The 18,759-nt window shown below is 38.1% G+C and overlaps 1 long non-coding RNA gene across 1 annotated transcript in view; it reads right to left on the bottom strand.

Annotated features, from left to right (window-relative positions):
* LOC140534529 (uncharacterized) overlaps positions 1-18,759 on the bottom strand; it is a 769,311-nt gene that overhangs the window by 633,821 nt on the left and 116,731 nt on the right. Inside the window, exon 2 of the long non-coding RNA XR_011977353.1 lies at positions 7,838-7,906. This is a non-coding gene — a long non-coding RNA (uncharacterized lncRNA). The remainder of the gene's footprint in view (positions 1-7,837; positions 7,907-18,759) is intronic.

The following is an 18,759-nucleotide window of genomic DNA, read 5'->3' as shown; positions in this document are numbered from 1 at the left end:
TCATTATGTAATGGTATAAGACAGGCTGTATGTTACATAGACTTGGAGTCCAGCAGCTCAGCCCCTCCCTCTGATGAATAAAAGCAAGAGCCAATGATGATGTTCCCCCTACAACCAGCCCTAAGTCTGTGCCTGCCTCAAACACCTCCATGGACGTGTCTCCTCTGTGAACTGGTAAACTCACTGTGGGCAGGCTGGCTGGTACTGGACTGTCAAGTACATGGTGAAGTAGAATATACTTAAACAGGCAGACTTCTTTTGAAAGTTAGTTTTGTGTTTCTTAAAGTCATCCTATAATTCAAAAGTGAACCAGAATTGGTCATTTAAAACAAGAAAACTAGTGCCAAGGAGAAGCAGTAACCTAGAAGGAAGAAGGGAATTCATCAGAGGCAGCCCTGGGTTCCTTCAAGAAACTTCTCTTTGGTCTTTTTAAAAGCATCCATTTTAGGGAGTCTTTGAGGCATTTCTAAGAGAAAAAAAGTTTTTAACTTCACTAATTAAATTCCTTTTGTTTTATCCAGCAATTTATACATGTATGTGTATATATTCTTATGTAAATATGTTTCTGAAATGCAAGCATGCACACATGTGCAAACATGTGCATGTGTAGGTATGTATGTAAGCTAGCATGCAAGCAAGCATATCATATATGTGATATATGTATGCATGTGTATATGGTATGCATATACACATACATGCACATATACACATATGTGTAAATATGTGTGTGATATGAGTATGTGTGCCTTGTGTATATAATGTGTGTATCAGTATACATGCATGTAAATGTGTGTATGTGTGATGTGTGTATACATAGGTATATGTGTATAGTGTATATATATACACATGCATACGCACATGTGTGTAAATATGTGTATGTGGTGTGAATATATATGCCTTGTGTATATAATGTGTGTAGACATGTACATGTAAATATGTGCATATACACATGTAGGGGTAGGTGCATTGCATACATTGTGCATGCATATACACATTCATGTAAATATGTTTCTATAAGGTGTGTACATATAGGGGTGTATATGTTTGCACATGTGTATGTGTGCATATATAATGATAGTATAAATACAAAACCGTATATTGTGTATGCGAGTGGAGATGTTTTTAATATGTGTATATGTACACACACACATACACATACACACATACACACACATACATACACACACACACACACACTCTACCGTATTTTACCTCTCACAGCTTGAAAAATAACTCCAAAGAGTTTCATCTCCTAGTCACTCTTCATTATCTGTTCTTGGGGCCTGTCTTAATTCAGTTTCATCGGGAGGATCAAACCTAAAGCCCATCTGCAGCTGTGATTTGGTGTTCACTAAATGTGATTTTAAAACTCCAGTCTCGTGATATCATCACTCTTGTGAGGACTGGGAAGGTCAGCAGGGAATACCCCTCTCTCGATTAAAGACATTGTCCCCCCCCCAGAAGTGTTCACTACACACACACACACACACACACACACACACATACACGCACATGCACACATACGCATACACACATACATACAGACACACACATGCACACACACACATGCACACACACTCACACACATACACACACATACATGCACACACACACTCATACACATACACACACACACACACACCACCATCTTGATTTGAGCATGAGACAAAAACAGCTTGTGACCCGGCTTCATCACTTAAGCTTTTCTATACCCATATGTCCTCAACTTCTAAAAAAAAAAAAAAATCAATTTCTCCCTGTTTCAGCTTCTTCTTCGTGGTTGCCTTCAGTTTAATCTTCAGGGTCATCTCAATCCCTATAAATCTGAACATAGCAATCAAATGTCTTGTCTCCTTAAAATGCCTTGCCACAGGTGGTGCTCACCCCCCCACCCCTTGATTGATTGGGCAATTTAAAAGAAACATTGGGAACAGAGAAAATTATATCTCCCAAGAAGGGCCATTTTTATTGGAAATATTGGGGGTGGGAGGGGAGCTTTTGTTTTTGCTAGTGGCAGGATTCATATTTTAATCTCTGCTCTCTGGATGTTTTTTTTTCTCTTGAAAGTATCTTGAGTAAGTAAAGACTGAGGGGTTGGGAGCCCACTGGGGATGTTTTGGAGACTTAAGCCAGAAAGATGCCCATTGAGGTAGAAGAGTCTTTATGGTTTAGTCTACACTGCAGCAGCTGAGTGATCAAATGAAGTGCCATGTGTCTGGAATTCTTAGAATATGTCTAGAGGACATGAAAAGCTGATTGAAGGGCAGAACTGTGATAACCTTACAGTTGGAAGCTCCCTCAGAGACCATGTGTCCAACCCTCTCATTTTTCACAAATGAAGAAATTTAGGCCTAGAGAAATATGTCAACTTACCCAAGGTCACCGAGGTAGTAAATGCTGTTCTGTTTATTCATTTCCATCATGTCCAACTCCTCATGACCCCTTTTCGAGGTTTTCTTGGCCAAGATTCTAGAGTAGTTTGCCATTTCCTTCTCCAGCTCATTTGACATATGAGGGAACTAAGGCAAACAGGTTTAAGTGACTTGCCCAGGGTCATATAGCTGGTAAGTGTCTGAGGCTGGATTTGAACTCAGGATTTCCTGGCTCCAGGTCCAACACTCTATCCACCATACTATATAGCTGCCCAGTATATGATACAGCCAGGGTTTAAACTCAAGTCCTCAGACTCTAGACATAATGCCTAATTACACAGTACTATACTGCCTCCCAATTTCTTTATTTCTATATTCATTCATTTATTTATTCAGGACACAGAACTAATTATGTGCAACATATTGTTCTTGGTAATACAGAGAATATAGGCATATACAGGAAACCATCCCCATCCTCCAGCTTAATAAAGAAGATCTACTAGGTACAATTTGTTATACTTTGTGATAAGGTGAATATAGGCATGTGTAGGACACCATCCCTACCCTCAATGAATTTCCAATTAAGAAAAGAAGACCTACTATGTGTAATGTGTTATGCTTGGTAATATGGCGAACACAGACATGTAAAGAACACCATCCTTGCCCTCAATGAAATTCCAGTTCAGTTAAGAAGACAACATAAAGCCAAATACCATAGAGAGGATCACAGATTTAGAGCTAAAAGGAACTCCAGAGTTGAAGTGTTCTTATCCTGGATCCATGGATCTCCAATTCATACATGAATAGACTTTAGGAATACTATGAATAATGATGAGGAAAAAAAATTATATCTTTCTTTTCACTAACTTCTAACTGAATTTTAGCATTTCCTTCAATTCTACAAAAACATCATTTTGAAAAGGGGCCTATAGGTTTCATCAAACCACTAAAAGGATCTATGGGACAAAAAAGTTTAAGACCCCCTCATACAGTACAGACCCCCCCCTTTCTATAAATGAGAATATTCAGAGCCAGAGAAGTTAAATAATTTATCATAGGTCACTCAGAGAGTAAGAGGTGTTAGAAGGATTTAAACCTAGGTCCCCTGATTCCAAAGAGAGCACCCTTTCCAAAACACCATGGTACTATGCTGACAAATAATGAGAATACAAGACAGAATATGGAAAGGTTCCTAAGAAAGGGATGAGCAGAGGACTTTGTGAGGGTCAAGAAGAGGAAGAAGTCACTCTTAGTTGGGCAGATACTAGGAAAGACTTCATGGAAGTTGTATTTAATGAAGGTCTGGATGGATGAGTTGGACTTTAATTGGGACCAGGTCATAAACAATGACTCAAAGCTAGGAAAGGAAGAGGGTTTTGGGGGGGAAGGCAAATAGTCCCATTTGGCATTATACCCAGTCTTGATACTTGCAATGCACAAAGGTTTCTTTAGTCCCTCAAAGACTCCCAGGATCTTCTAGAGGTAAAAACAGTTTCATATAAAGGAATCATAAAAGAAAATTAATTGATTGATTTAATGAAGAGCATGGCCTACTCATTAACTTGAAAAAGTTCTATGTACTGCTCGCCAACAACTCAGATTCTAATATGAAAGTTCACATATATATTGGAATGTCATGTTTGGAAAAAAAAAAGAGGGAAGTTGATTCAACAGAAAATGGGGAGCTATTGAAGGTTTCTGAGCAAAAGAGTAACCAGATCAGAACTGTGCTTTAGAAAGATTAATCTAATAGCCCTATGGATTAACTGGGGAACAAGACAAAAGAAACCATAGGACTTACAGCTGAAAGGAATCTTTCAAAAGATACCTAATCCAAAGGTTATTAATTTTTTTTGTTTTATGGACCCTTTCGGAAAAATATTAAAGCCTATAGATTCCTTCTCATAATAATATTTAAATGAATAAAATATAATACACAAGGTTATAGTGGAAACCAATTATACTGAAATACAGCTATCAAAACTTTTTTTAAAAAAATACTAGTTCTCAGCGCCCAGGGTAAGAATTTCTGAGAGAGTCTAACTCTCACTTTACAGATAAGGAAATCAAGGCTCAGGAAAGTTAAATGACTTAAAATCACACAGTTAGTAAAGAATAGAGCTGACTCTTGTAACGCCCAATCCAGAGATCTTAGGAGAATTCCTCTTTTTTTTTTTCCAAATAACCAAACACAAACATAATTCTGAATGGCTCCAAACAGCCCCTTCCAAGAAGAGATGTATCCTCATCACTTGAGGTCTTTATGGAAGGTCAACAGTCAGTCAATCAACAAACATGGATTATATACTTACTATGTACCAAAGGCTAAATGACCAGTTATCAGAAATACTGTAAAGATTGTTCTTTTTCAGGTAATAAATGGCCACTAAGGTTCCTTCCAATTCTGAAATTCAAGTAACGTTAATTCTGGCTACTGCATATACACATTTTTTAAGAACTCATTCTTATATATATATATTGGTCCACTTCCAAATTATTGATAGAAAGAGGCCAAAAGCATTAACCAAATCATTCAAAGAGTAAACAAATACTTATTGATTGTTCATAGAGGAACCCATGCTTGGACCTCATATCCCAGTATTCTGCTTCAGCTCATTTAACATTTATACATTCAATACACATTTACTGTGGGTGAGGCCCTGTTCTAGGTGCTAGGCATACAAAGACAAAAGGAAAAATAGGTTTTGTCTTCAAGGAGTCCATATGAATGAATGAATTAAAATGCATTTATTTAAGGTTTACCATATGACAAGCACCTTGTGAAGCACTGAGGACATAAATAGAACAAGTTGGGTAGTCCCAACTCCCAAATGACTCACAAGAACAGAAATGATGGATGGATGAATGAATGAATTAATAAAAGAATGTAAATACATTTATTAAAAGCCTACTGTATGTCAGCGACTATGCAAAGCACTTACATAAATAGAACAAGTTGAGTAGTCCCAATTCTCAAAGAGCTCACAAGAATGGAATGGATGAACGAAGGAAGGAAAGAATGAATGAAAGAAAATGCACTTATTATAAAGCTTACTATATGCTAAGCACTTACTATATATGTTAATCAATGAGGACAGGAATGGAACAAGCCAGATAGTCCCAGCTCTTAAGGAGCTCAAAGGAATTCCTAAGACTTGACAACTGATTAGATATGGGAGATGAGAGAGATTAAAGAATCAAAGATGACTTCAAGATTGAAAGCCTAGGCAAAAAGAGAACTAAAATCAGGGTGTGAACAAGAGGGAATAATATGAAAAATTTTTAAACAGTTGAAGAGTTTTAAGTGATTGGAGTCAACATGTTGAAATATCTCAATATATGAAGAGACAGGTTCCTTTAGGTACACAGCCCAAGTCCTGAATCTGAAGCTGATACGGATTCATTCATTCAGAACGTCTACTACATGAAAGGCATCATAGGGGATATACAGATAAATGAGTTCAGGGAAGCGATAATAAGGTCCCAAAATAGGCTGGTAGTAGTGGGAAGGGAAAGGATGGAACAAAGCGGGGGGCAAAAGCAACAGGACTTGACATTAAAGGAAGTTATTGATGAGGGATGGTTGTAGCAAAAGAATAGGAAGAGAAGATTCTTTTGAAGAAAGGATTCCTCATTCTATGAAGAGGAAAGAGAAAAGAACAAAGCCCCAAGACCTGGTCTCTTTGCCATTTTCTAATGAATAACCAACAACTCCAAATTCTTATCCTGTCTGTATTATAACCAGTCTTGATACCTGTAATGCACAAAGGTTTCTTTAGTCCCTCAAAGACTCCCAGGGTCTTCTAGAGGTAAAAACAGTTTCATCAGAATTTATAATCTTGTTTGGAAATACTTAACCATGGGATGGGAAAGAAAGTGTGAAAAACATTAATAATTAACAACCCACCAAACCAGGATGGAAAAAACCAAGAACTGGCTTCTAATGTGTCTTGACCATCTGCCTTTTGAAACTTGAATGAAATAGCTGTTTTTCATATAAATTTATTTATTTTCAGTTTTCAACATTCACTTCCACAAAATTTTGAATTTCAAATTTTCTCCCCATCTATCCCCTCCCCCCACCCCAGAAAAGCATGTATTCTGATTGCCCTTTCCTCCAATCTTCCCTCCCTTCTATCACTACCCTGCCCTTGTTCTCTTCCCTTCTATTTTCCTATAGGGTAAGATAGATTTCTATACCCTATTCTTATATATCTTATGAAACAGCTTTTTTCTATGAGTTGGTAACTAGCATGTTTCTTTTCATTTTTCCCCTCTGTAGGGTCTAAAAGATAAAGAACTCTTGCCCAAGCTGCCAATCCTTTAAGCACTTAATTATTTCCAATGATAATTAATATGATCATATTTAAAAATTAATACACATTGCAACCAGTAGCCATGGGAGAATTATGGGCAACTGGCTTTAAAGTCAGCGAAACCTGGGTTCAAATTCTACTTCTTATCCATACTGGCTGTGGGACCCTGGGGAAGTCACTGAACCTCTCTGGGCTCCAGAGAGCTTTGTAAGACTCTAAATAGCAGACTTGTTGATGATACACATCAGTGGAGGGAGATCCCTCAGCAAGAATTTCTTACATGTTTGAAATCATAAGATCAAGAAGGGAGAAAAGAAATGAACATTCATTAAGTGCCTACTGTATACCAGTCATTGTGCTAAGTATTTTACAAATATCAACTCCTTTGATCATCAAAACAATCCTGGAAAGTAGATGCTATTATTAATCACATTTCACTATTGAGGAAATTGAGGCAGACCGAGATTAAGTTATGGACAGAGTCACAAAGGTAGCAAATATCAAGCTTAGATCTTCTGGAGTCCAGGCACTCTCTCCACTGACACTTACATAGTCGTTCCAAATTTACCTTCATTATATCCTTTCCCCAAAAAATTTGTAATCAGACTTTGGAACCAGAAGGTACATTGGCTATCATTTACCTTAACCCTATCATTATACATGCAAGAAAGCTCAAGTCCAGAGACATGTGACCTGCCATGAAACATACACGTAAGAAGGGGCAGGGCCAAAATTTGAATCCTGGACCTGTGTCTACAAATCCATGACTTTTTCCATCACACTATGCTGCAGCTGCTAGGTGGCACAGTAGATAGAGCTCTGGGCCTGGAGGCAGGAAGACCTGAGTTCAAATCCAATCTCAGATACTTACTAGCTGGGTGACCCTAAGTCAGTCACTTTAACTTCTGTCTGCCTCAGTTTCCTCATAGGTAAAATGAGGATAATAATAGCACCTACCTCCCAGGAGTATTATGAGGACAAAATGAGATTATATTGGTAATGCTGCCTGTTATACAGTAGTCATTATGTAAGTGTTGGCTGTAATTATTATCATTATTATCATTAATTATTATCCCAGAAGAATCAATAATACAGTCATGAAGCCACTACCATTAACAAAAAATCAACAAGCATCAATCAAGTACCTACTGTGTGTGAGGCAATGGACCAGGTGCTAAGCATGAGAGCTTCCTGGAGGAGACAGCAGATGCTTGAATCCTGAAAGGAAAGAGAAGAATTTCAATGGGCAGAAATGAAGAGGGTGCCCAGTCCGGATGCAGCAGACAGCTTACATGAAGCTGATTACAGAGGCATAAAGAGAGAAGACAGGAAGATAAAATCAGAGGGCATATTTGTCAACATAAGCAGTGTATGAAGGGCAGTAACATAAGGGCAGGATGAAAAGGTGAGGGCTGGAGAAAGCAGACTGGAGAGGGTGTTTTGTGCCAGGGAAAGAAGGAGCTAAAAGGTAACTGCCTGGTAACTTGGCTGATCTGGAGTTTCTTCTACATGGATAACCTCTCCCATGACTTCCTGTCATGTGTGAATTTTATTCCTTGTTCCTCCATCAATATTCCCCAAAGGATCCAGTGTCCACCCTGAAGACATTTCTTTTGATCCTTTAATATCTCAAGGGGGCCTCTACCAAAGTCCTACTTTTAGGATGACAGAGTGACAGACTCTATAGCTGGGAGGGACCTCAGAGGCTAGCCAGTCCAAAGCCCTCATTTTACAGATGAGGAAACCAAGGCCAGAGAGGGGAAACTTCTTGCCCAAGGCCACAAAAGCAGAAATTTGTCAGAACCAAAACTGAAACCCAAGTGCTCTGGCAAAAGGGACAGTGCTCTTTCCGCTTCAGAGATGACCATGAGAGAAATTTAACTCATGCAAAATAGTAAGGAGGTCAAAAAAATTCAGAAACCATCCCAGCTAGCTAATCCTCCACACTCTGATCTAGACCAGTGGTGTCAAACCTACAACATATTGATGTAGAAAACTACAAATTAACATTATCTATGTAGTACTATATTTTTATTTATTTTATTAAATATTTTCCCAATTACATTTTAATCTGGTTCAGGCTACACTCCAGAGTGCTGCAGTCGCCAGTAGTTTGATACCTCTAATCTAACACAATAAGAGAGACATGGCAGGCAAGGGTAACAGCATGGAATATAAGTTCATTTACAAAATATTAACAGATGAGTTACACCAATGCATGGTTGGTGGAACTGTGAACCAGTCAAACCATTCTGTAAGGTAATTTGGACGTGTGCCCCAAAAGCTATTAAACTGTGGGTATCTTTTGATCCAGTGAAAGAGAACAAAAAGACCCATATAGACAAACATATCTATAGTAGCTCTTTTTGTGGTAACAAAGAATAGAAAACTGAAAGTTCACCCATCAACTGAAGAATGGTTGAACAAGTTATGCTATATGAATACGATGGGATGCTACTGTGGTATAAGAAATTATGAAGAGAAAGTTTCAGGAAAACCTGGGAAGATTTTTATGAACTGATGCAAAGTGAAATAAGCAGAACCAAGAGAACAATTTACATGGCAACAGCAAAGTTACAACAGTAATCAACAGTGAAAGACTTAGTCATTTTGATCAACACAATGACCCACCAAAATTCCAAAGGACTCATGACAAAAAATGTTTTCCACCTCCAGATACAGAACTGATGGACCTAGAGGGCAGAGTAAATAGCATGTCTGTTTTCTTTTCTCTTTCTTTTCCTTTTCTTCCCCTCTGGAACATGGATAATGTGGGAACTTCTTTTACATGATTTCATATTTGTAATGGATTTTGTATTTTTTGCCATCTCAATGGATGGGGCAGGGAGAAAAATCTGGAAGTAAAATAAAACAAAACTGAATTTAAAATAATCCAACAAAAAAATAAATAAAATTTCAAAAAATATTAACAGATGGATGATGGACATCTTCAAGCAGGGAATGATGCCTCACAAAACAGCAAAAAGCAGTTGAGAAGAAAACAAGCCAAAAGAGGGCTTACGAGGTCAAGTCATTCTAAGAGCATTTGAGGATGCAAACTGGAAGGACAATACATAGAAATAAAATGGAACAGATCTATCAATATTCTTATGACTTATTTTCATTGGTGATGATAGGAGAAGTACAACCTTTGACCTCTACCATGATACCTGTTCTGCAAGTATTAGTCTTAGTGAGTTGTTTGGGGATTCTGAAAGGTTACCAGGATGCCTTAGATGATTTTGAGGTATTTTAGAAAGGAAAATTGCAAATAGAAACTGATTACCACCAAGTGTGCCCTAGTAATGGGAGGGTTCACATTGATGAGATATCAATATAACACAAAGAATTGCAACCCTTTATCTCATACTGACTTCATCATCAATCATACATTTAACACCATTTTTCATCATTGACAATATATTCACAATGCATCTTTCTGCTGATGATCTGGCTAAGGGTCATTTTAATATTTCTGAAATCATGACACTCCATGAACTGCAACCATAGAACATTGCCAAAGGAATATTGGCATTAAAGAAATGGGCTTATGTGGCATAGAGTACTTTAGCATTGTTGGAAGCACTGTACAACTTCCTAAATGTGATCCAAAATGGACTACTAGCCATAAATAATAAATCCATGCTATCATACCACCCTTACCCATTCTATATTTTAGGGAACAAATTAAAGTTGATTGATTAGTTGACTGAAAACCAGAAGTTGAAGCAACTAATTATCATGTACCATTATGCCTGGAGGTGTTTTCTAGCTTCTGATTTCACCATTGGTCATACATTTCAACCTCAACTATCTAAAGGCATCAAACTGTGTTGATATAATAATCTGAAGTCATTATTCCAAGTGTCTCTAATTCATTCAAAATGCCTTCTAGGAGACAGGTAGCTGAAATACAAAACAGGCACTTAAAAAAAAATGAACAATGAATTGGTAAATGTATGTGAATAATAAAAAAAACTGGTAAGTCATCCATAAACAGACTGTTGACCATAATGCATTGCAGTTCAATGGAGATGATGAAAAATGATCAAGCATTTAAGAAGGTATGGCAACTGAGATAATTAAAGGATTAGAGTAGACTTACTGTAGACATAAACCCAGTAGGCTTCTTAGAGCCCATCTGACCCAACCTTCTAGATTTCCAGAGAAAGAAACTGAGACCAATAGAAACTCAGTGACAGCCAAAATTACACAAGTGGCAAATGACAGAGTTGGTATCACAGAATGTTCCAAACTTAGCATTCTTTCTACTGTGCCCTAATATATAGGGTATGAGTTCAGAGAAATGTTTCAAAGGGGGCATGTGGGAGGTTGAATTGGTCTTCTTCTTAGAAAAATCCAGCAATCTATCTACTACAGCATGTTGCCTCTATTTGTTCAAATGTATGTAAGATTCATAGAATAAGGGCTGGATCTGGGAACTCCCAGAGGACAAAACTACCTCTACCAACTGCTCTGCAAATTAGCCTTAGAACATTGAGTGGGGCACCAGACAATTGAATATTACTCTTATAGTATTGCTTGGGGCACTGGGCAATTGAATGAGTACTGCCAGGGTAAGTGTCTTGCCCAGGATCATATACTGAGTATAAGTCACAGGTCTTGCTAGCTCTGAGGTCAGCTCCCTATCCACTAAGGCATACTGCCCCAAAATCTCAAATTCCTGACTAAATCACAAATATCTCAAGCAGGGATCATGGCCATTATTTCCCGTGTTCCCTGCTTTGCAGGTAATCCAAAGACTTAAATAAGGGGGCTAAAACATATATTGCCAATGATGACCCACAGGTAAGACCAGACAAGAATTCCTAGAATGCATGCCCCACCTCTTTCTCTTAGAAGCCCTATTCTCCTTCAGAACTTAATTCAGATGCTAACTTCTATCTGAAGTCCTTTCCTGCATCCCTCAGTCACTGGTGCCTCTCCTCCCATCTCCCAAATTACCTCACATCTATTTTTTTTACCTACATATAATGAGGATTTATAGGACAAGAAAAAGGGGTTGGATTGGTCATGTGGGGAAAACAGATAGACGGTCATCAGAGTGGTACCATCAAAATATTAAGAGAACCAGAGGAAAGCCTGCATCACAATGGAATGAGACATGGAGAATTTATGGGAGAAAGTGGACCAGTATTTCATGGATGACTTGTGAATGGTGTAGGTGAAAGAAGGTAGGAGCCATCTCAGAATTAGCTAACCAGGTCATTGGTTAGGGCAAAAGTTAAAACCAATACTAAATCAGGAGAAAGGACAAAAAAAGAAAAGAAAATGTATGCATTCAGCAGCTCCAATACCACCATGTCAATGAGATCCATAATTGTATCAAAGTACAGTGCTTAGCCTGGTACGAGGCACACAGTCCAGGCTTAATAAATACTCATCTCTCTGCTGCTAACTTCTATTTCCCATTTCCATTCCCTGTTAGCTGTTGGGGAATATTATTCACTGACAAGAGAGGGGCACTCATGCTTGTGATGGATTCTTTTTTTCCCCTTTTCATGTTGAGTTATGTAAATCAAACCTGCACATTTTATCTTTCCGGCAGGAATGGAGTGGTATTAATTCGATCTAAACCGAGGTGGGAGGGGGAACACAGAAGTCTGTAGAAGTTAAAACTTTCTGGTATGAAAGAAACAGCAGGCTACCTTATGTTTTCAACATTAGCATTTAAGTTCACTGTAGCTGAACTCAATCCCTATCAGTGGAGATTTATATCAACCAGTGGGAAGGCATGTCATAGCCTACTGCTGTCTTGAAGAATTATCATCAGACGTGTAGACAATTTTAGCAACAAATAAATGGTCGTTAGGGAAGTAATTTGTGAGATCAAGTCTTGTAATGGTCATTCTTTGCTTTAGAAATCTTTTCACTTCCCATTCGCTTGATTTCCAAAGAAAAGAGAAAAATAACAATCTCCTACAGGAATCTTGCAAAATATAGTATCAAAATACAGAAAGACAAATAACATTCTGTGGGTGATTTTATCGTTTGAGATGTAGAGAAAAACAACTTCGAGAGTCTTTAAATGATTACAATCAAATAAGACAAAATTGTATACAGGATGTTTCACTATCATTACTATTACTGACATCTCTAGAACCTAGATGATAACCAACACCATCATCATCTTGATGGAATGCACCATAAGCTACCCTTAAAGACTGCTGAGATACCAATCGCTAGGCATCTATTTTTAGTGGCATAAGAGAAAAATGTTTTTGGGGAGAAAAATAGCCTTTATAAGCTATGAATACACAAAAAAATTTATCAACCAGACTAATTCTAAATATTGGGATTTGTTAGGCAAGGCATGCACTTTGATGGTATCTATCTCTATTAGCCTCTCTACTAGTCAAGCACCCATGACATTCTAACTACCGTCTCTATACCTTTCCAAAGACCGGACCACCATGTCTAGAATGCATGCCTTACCACTTTCTCTTAGAAGCCCTACCCTCCTTCAAAATTTAATTCAAATACCAACTTGTATTTGAAGGCATTTCCTGCACCCTTCAGCCACTGGTGTCTCTCCTCCCTTTCCCCCAAATTATCTAACATCTATCTTTATCTCCTTATATGTGTATATAAGGGGTAGCTAGGTGGCAGAATAGATAGAGTGATGGGCCGAGAGTCAAGAAGACTCATCATCCTGAGCGCAAATAGGTCTTCAGGTAATTATTACCCATGTGACCTGGGCAAGTCACTGAACTCTGCCTCTGTTTCCTCATCTGTCAAATGAGCTGGGGAAGGAAATGGCAAACCACTTTGCCAAGAAAATTCCCAAACAGGGTCAAGAGGCAGACATGATTGACAACAACTGAACAACAACCTATGTGTATATGTCATTTCCCCCAAAGCTCCTCAAGGCCAAAGACTGTCTCACTTTTTGTCTTTGTATCTCCAGAACCCAGTACAATCCTTGGCACACAGGAGATACTTAATAAATGCTTATGAACTGTTAGGTTGACTTATTGACTGACTAAAGTCCAACTCCAATAGCTCATCAAAACATGGAGATTATTTGAGTTCTCAAAAGCTGGTCTAGTGAAACAAAAGCTGAAAAGATTTTCATTATGGACCCAGTACCATACTCCATGTCTCTTATCAGAGCACAAGTCTACCACCATAAGGAGAGGCCACCAGTGGCAAGTATTGCTTTGGTTTTGGCCACAGCAACTCCACAAACCATTTACAATGGCATGGTATTGAGAGGCTGGGGGCAAGCCAAGTAGGTCTGCATCAGAAGAAGGAGTATATAAAGTCACAGATCACTGTAGTACTGAAAGAGACACAAAATACATGTACAAGGATGATAAAGGTCTAAGGTATTCATTCTCACAACCTTTGTTGCTTTAATACAGCAGTAATCTCACTGATACCAGATCTCCCACCAACTAACAACCTATTCAATACCCTTTGGCCTTCTGATATTCTCGAACAATTCTTTACAGAAATCATCCATAAAGCATCCACCAAATGTGCCAGAGTCTCTCCTTCAAATTTTCTTTGACATCCTGTGGGTACCAGTACAGTACATGTGCTGTCTATCTTTCATCCCCCAATCTCACTACAAGACTGTCCCATCTCCTTCCTGATCATACATTTTCCTGATACTATATCTTTTGTATGATTTGCTAATCTGTGAAACCTGTTTAGTAAAACACTGAAGCCCACTTTCAGTTAGTATTACCCTCTGGGACACTAACCATGTTGATTCTCTGATAATTGTAATGTTCCATGTTTTAACATCTTACTACAATATCACAAAAGGAATATGGTTCTGGTTCATTTGGAGTTTTTTGTTTGTTTTCTTTGGGTGAGGTTTTATATCAGAGAACAGTTTAGAGTTGTTGAAAGCACAGTGTGTTTCACATATAATAGCTCCAAACTCTTCCATTCAAACAAGGTCTTGATGCCAAAAAAAATGGGAAGTAGATAAAGGAAAAGATATCCACAGGGACTCACATCATTTCCTACAAAACACTATAAAGCAATTGCCATAAGAATGAGGTCAAAAGAATCCTGAAACCACCTCAGCTAATAAACAACTCTTTGGGAGCTGTTTAATGCTAAATCACTCATTTCTGTGATAGGAAACAGTATCAATAAACATCTCCTCAGCTAGTAAACAACTCTTTGAGAGCTGTTTAATGTTGTCACTCATTTCAGTGACAGGAATGATATCAAAAAATATAATGCATTTCAGAGGCTGGTTACTTTTTGTGGATTTGGCTGAGTTTCTCCTGTCTCTCTCACTGATGACAAAATTTGACCATTTCGTGGGTTTGAATGTCTCTACCAAAGAACAGGGCAAGAAAAGGAGTGAAGATTCAAATCAGGAATCTGCTTACTTTATAGAAACTGCCTCTAGTCATCTACCTCATCATGGCATAACAGTGACTCTCAAATAGGATAACCAATGACACACAAGATCTGGCAAGTTCAACAGTGCAGTGATAGATTGTGTGCTTGCTGTCTAAGGATGAGCCTGGCTGAGTACAGAGTAATTCATCACCAGAAAGGGACCACTAGGTGATAAGGGTTTTGGTCATGGTAATACACAATATGTAACAGCTCTGACATATAATGAGAATAGTTAATATTGTCTTACATTTCTACAGAATTTTTTAAAGTCCTTTCATATAGCAGAGGTCCTCATTATCCAAAACCAATTGGCATCTGGGAAAAAATCTATTTAGAATGAATTCAGTTAAATTTCACTTAAATAAATTTGATTGGGACTTTCTTTTGAAAAATAAAACAAAATCGTAAAAATAAGTTGATTTGATCTGATACTTAACAAAATTTGTTATAATCACAAATAACTAAACATTTTTCACAGTATGATTATTGTTGCAAAAATATTGTAGAGTATCATCAGTTTTCCTAAGGTTGGCTCCTAATTATCTAGTATTCAAGTTATTCTCTTCTGAAATGCCTACCAACTACCAAGGAAATGTTGTGAGAAAAATTTTGATTCTATGGCTAAACATGGGTGGGATACATGCTTTTCTAAAGCATAGAGGGATGTTTGAGTGAGGAGTAATTTATAAGGAGTCATTTTTCAGCAGCAGTAGTAACAGTAGCAGGTGGTTGTGACAGCAGTAGTAACTGAAGCAGTTGCAGATGATAATGATGGTGACAGGTGGTGGTGATAGTGGCAGTTGTCATAGGAGCCTTAACAACTGTAGTAATAGGAATGGCAACAGGTAGTAGTGATGGTGGAAGTGAGGCAACCTAGATTAATGGATAAAAGATTGCCCTCAGTCACCTATATGATGCAGTGGATAAAGCGCTAGACCAGGAGGCAGAAAGACCTGAGTTCAAATTTGGCCTCAGACACTTAGAAGTTGTGCATCCCTGAGCAAGTCATTTAGCCTCTATTTGCCTGAATCCACTAGAGAAGGAAAAAGCAAACCACCCCAGTAACTTTGCCAAGAAAACCCCATGAAAGTAGTGGTCTGCTATGATCCATGCCATAGAGTCATACTGAATAATTAAATAATAGAATCATGAAAACTCAGATTTCACCTCTGACATGTATGGCTGTGTAACCCTGGACAAGCTACTTAACCTCTCTGTGCTTTGTGCTCTCTAAGACTCTACATAACATGGCAGCTGTCCATCTCACCTGATAGAGGAAATTTCAATCACTCATACCTCCAGACTAGACCAGAATTTAAGCTTGTTGAAGAGCAAAGACTTAGAAAATAAAAATGTGGATATAATCAGAGGAATTTCCTGTATATCATCTGATTTGATTCTTACAACAACCCTTTGAAGTAACCAGGAAAGCTGTTACAATCATCCCCATTTTACAGATAAAGGCAGTAAAGTGCCTTAAGGTAGGTTATTTGTGGATTTCATTTAGCTTAATTAATGCATTTGAAATTTTCATTAATCTTTAGGAGTTAACATTAATTCACGTGTTCCTCATTAAAAATCTTACGATAATTCAATCCAGGCTGAACTGAAATTTACCTTGACTCTATAAAATATCCTAAGTAAATGATGTAAATATGATTAAAGGGGGCATGTTCGCCCTACTTATGAGAAAAAATTGTAATCTAAGCTTTTAGCCCACTACATGCTAATGGATGATAATTTTAACCGTAAAGGAATCACACGTGTCAGGCCAAGATCAGAACTTGCAAATACTTTACCAGAATCTAGTTCAAATGATTTCATTTATCTGACAGTAGAAAAACTATTTCTCACGATATTGAGACAACATTGAAACTTTTCACTAATTAACAGGATTCAGGAGACATGGGTTCAAATTCCTGCTCTAGGATTTACTCATTATCATGCACTTAATTTCTCTAAGCCTTAGCTGCTCCATCTATAAAATGGGTATAATAATGTTTGCATTATCTTATAGTATCTACCTAGTGGAATTGTTGTAAGGGAAGTGCTTTCTAAATATGCAAGTATTATAGACATGTGGGCAATTATTTCCCCAATTAGGGCAAATTAAGAAAGGCTAATTATATATACAAAATAACTCCCCCCCAAAATTATTAGGTTTTATTATTTTCCTTTAGATTTCTGGTAAGTCCTATCAACACTTAATAAGCTTGCTTGATAAAGAATTATTCTTTTCTTTTTTGTGCAGTTGGGGTTATTTTGCCCATTTAGGAAGAATGTTTTAACACATACAAGATGTAAGACTTGGGTTTCTGGTGTCATTTCTACCTCCATCTTCGTGACTTTGAGAAAGTCATAAATCTTCTAGGCCTTAGCTTACTCTTCTTCCTTATTAGGGGGTTGGTCTAGACTCTGCATGAGTCCTTGAATTCTAGTGTCCTATAACTGAAAGAGTATGATATCTGGTCTTAAGAAGTCATCTATTTCACCATTTGGGATCCAACCAAAATGCAGCGATCTGGGGACTTTCTAGAGTGGAAACTCCTTCAGCCAAGGCAAAGCAGACAAGTCATCTTAAAGCCTTGGAAAGCTGTCTTGGATGCTGGGAGGGGAGGAGACTTACCCACAAACACATAGCTAGTACATACCAAAGATGAGGCTTGAACCTGAGTTCTTGACCAACACTGTGCAAAGGACCATATGAACTCTCACCCATCAGTTCTGATATAGGATTTGGTAAAAAGCCAGAGACATAACACCAAATCCCACAACAGAACAAAAATACTCACACAGAATCACAGTTTCAGAGCTCAGAGGCACCTCATTGGTCATATATATTAACATGTACTTGGCAAAAGAATTCTTCTTACACCTTTTCTAAAATGTGGGCTATATGCCTTTGCTTGAAGACCTCCAATAAGGAGGAACCCCCTGCCTCCTTCAGCAGCCCATTCTAATTTGAGGTAGCTCTAAGTGTTCAAAAGTTTTTCCTTGTAATAAGCTTATATTTGGATTCTTTTTGTAATTTTTCATTTTTTAGTAGTGTCAGACTCTTCATGACCTCTTCCTTCCATCTGAGATTTTCTTGGCAAACATACTGGAATGGTTTGTCATTTCCTTCTCTTGCTCATTTTACAGATGAAGAAACCAAGGGAAAGAGGGTGAGATGACTTACCAAAGGTCACACAGTTAGTAAATATCTGAGGCTGAATTTGAACTCAGCAAGATGGGTCTTTCTGACTCCAGGCTCAGCACTCTATCCACAGAGCCATCTAGCTGCCCCTGAATTCTTTTCACCTTCCACCAATTTCTCAGTAGCCTAGCTCTTATTAAGTGCCTACTGTGTGCCAAGTACTATGTTAAGTACTGGGGGTATTAAAAAAGGCAACAAAAAAGATCCCTGCTCACAAGGGGCTCAATTTATTGGAGGAGACAGAATACAAACGACCACACACAAACTAGAAGTATACAGGATAAAGAAGACATAATTAACAGAGGGAAAGCACTAAAGTGAAAGAGCACAGAGAAAGGTTCCTGGTGGAAGATGGCACCTTAGTGGAAAGGAATCCAAGGAAGCTAGGAGATAAAGAGGAGCAGGGAGAGTGTTCCAGGTGGGAGGGATTGCCAGAAAGAAAGCCAGAACCACTGGATTGCAGAATAAGCTCCAAGAAGACCAGAAA

The sequence above is a fragment of the Notamacropus eugenii genome, chromosome 3, assembly GCF_028372415.1.
Source record: "Notamacropus eugenii isolate mMacEug1 chromosome 3, mMacEug1.pri_v2, whole genome shotgun sequence".
Lineage (NCBI taxonomy): Eukaryota > Metazoa > Chordata > Mammalia > Diprotodontia > Macropodidae > Notamacropus > Notamacropus eugenii.
This window is presented reverse-complemented; position numbering and strand designations above follow the sequence as displayed.